Source organism: Cebus imitator, unplaced genomic scaffold (assembly GCF_001604975.1).
Source record: "Cebus imitator isolate Cc_AM_T3 unplaced genomic scaffold, Cebus_imitator-1.0 Scaffold296, whole genome shotgun sequence".
NCBI classification, from domain to species: domain Eukaryota; kingdom Metazoa; phylum Chordata; class Mammalia; order Primates; family Cebidae; genus Cebus; species Cebus imitator.
In genome coordinates, this window is record NW_016107611.1 from 789,037 (window position 1) to 791,297 (window position 2,261).

At 42.3% G+C, this 2,261-nt stretch overlaps 1 protein-coding gene across 11 annotated transcripts in view; it reads left to right on the plus strand.

Moving 5' to 3' along the window:
- Positions 1–2,261, plus strand: part of LOC108285292 (zinc finger protein 227) — a 25,685-nt gene that overhangs the window by 3,838 nt on the left and 19,586 nt on the right. The window lies entirely within an intron of this gene.

Consider the following 2,261-nt stretch of genomic DNA (forward strand, 5'->3'; position numbering starts at 1 on the left):
CCAGGATGGTCTCGATCTCTTGACCTTGTGATCCACCCGCCTCGGCCTCCCAAAGTGCTGGGATTACAGGCTTGAGCCACCGCGCCCGGCCCTAAATGTGGCTTCTTTATTTGGAATTTTTTACTTAGGGTCTTTTAGATCTGATCTGTTTCTCCCTTAGGCTGCATCTTATGTTGTTGCAGGGACTATGTCCCATTCTTTACAATGTGCTTAGTATCCAGCACAAGATTGACAAGGAGGGGTTCAGTGCTTGTGGTTTGTGGAACTGCCCAGTATCCTGAAACAGAAACCTGCAGCTCAGTTAGATTGTATTCAGAATTCCCGAAGTGGATTTAGGAAAAAATAAAAGGAAATAATGTCAATATTAGTGATCCTTTATCTTGCTTTTGGTGGGATGCATTTGCATATTCTTCTAGTTTTTTTTCACAGTAATCAAAAGTTGATGTGTGGTTATTGTCCAAAGCAAATTTTTGTAGAAACCTTCCATCCAGCTGGGCGTGGTGGCTCACATCTGTAATCCCAGCACTTTGGGAGGCCGGGGGGTGGGGGGGGGAGCGGATCACAAGGTCAAGAGATCGAGACCATCCTGGCCTACACGGTGAAACCCCATCTCTACTAAAAATACAAAAAAATTAGCCAGGTGTGGTGGCACACACCTGTGGTCCCAGCTATTCGGAGGCTGAGGCGGAGGTTGCAGTGAGCCGAGATTGGGCCACTGCACTCCAGCCTGGTGACAGAGGAAGACCCCGTCTCAAAAAAAAAAAAGAAACCTTTCATCCGTAAATCGTGTCCTGTGTTTATAATATGAGGTTAACAACATTTGATAACTTTTTATAGGGTGGTCATGAATCAGTCAGAATTTCCAGTGCTTTACGTGTATTCGTTTATACCTCATATCAGCCCTATTATAGTCTCCACTTAACAAATGAAGAAAAAAGGGACAGAATAAATGGAAGCACTAGTATTTTAATCTAGGCAGCTTTATACTACCTCTGTAATCTTGGCTACTACACAGTACTTTTATTAGTCTGCAAGGCAAGAACCCATTGTAAGTCTTACTAGAGCAGAGAATATTTAAGCTATGGACGAAGACTATCACCTAGGAGTGAAAAGAGTAGCAGGTTATGACAGAAGGGACAGCAGATACAAAGAATTAGAGGCTTTGTGTAGGAGTACAAGGAATCCATTATGACTGGACATGTAGAGTGGAAAGTGGATTTGAAGAGAGAAACACCATCTGGAAGATTCCTGTTTGTGTGACTTGTTAAAGCATTTGAACCTTCTCTTAAGGGCATTGGCTAGACATGCAGGTGAAAATAATCAAATTTCCATCTTAGGAGATATACTTAACCTCTCTCTGGCTCTGGATCCCAAACAGTAAACTAGAGGACATTACATTATTTGTCTTAAAAAAGTTGTGAAAACGAGCTGGGCACGGTGGCTCACGCCTGTAATCCTAGCTCTTTGGGAGGTGAGGACGAGTGGATCACCTGAGATCAGGAATTCAAGACTAGCCTGGCCTACATGGTGAAACCCTGTCTCTACTAAAAATACAGAAAACTAGCTGGGTGTGGTGGGGGGGGTGCTTATAATCCCAACTACTCAGGAGGCTGAGGCAGGAGAATCACTTGAACCCAGGGCGGGGGACAAAGGTTGCAGTGAGCCGAGATGGCGGTACTTCACTCCAGCCTGGGCAGAAGAGCCAAACTCCATCTTACAACTCTTAACAAAAGTTGTGAAAATGTAGTGAGGGTCCCAGAGTCTGAAGAGTTGGGACTAGTTCCTGGCACATACTTGGTGCTTTGTATGAGGTAGTTGTATATAACAGAATAACGAATACATATTTAGTAACTGAGAACTGCAAACATGTACTGTCGTGGATATGCGGACATTTTTAGGTATTGCTGCCTTCTTTCAACCCTCAGTTCTCTGAAACATCAATTCCATCATCATACATTTAAGCAAATAAAAATCATGGTTTAAACACAAGTAGTAAACTTGTTCATCTTTCAAATTCAGAAACTCCTTGAGGAATGATTACAGTGGCCCTAGTTACTTTGAGGAGTTGATCATACAATATGCTTCAAAGCTTGAGTTTTCTATGTCTAGCTATCCTCAGCAAGCAAGTTGTTCTGAATTACATAACTGTGCTATTAACAAAAGTGGAAGTCCACGATATATTCTGCCTTCATTGCATTTTTTGGTTGGTCTTTCGTTCTTTTTGTATCTAAAGAGTATTTTTCCTATTGATCTTGTTAAAT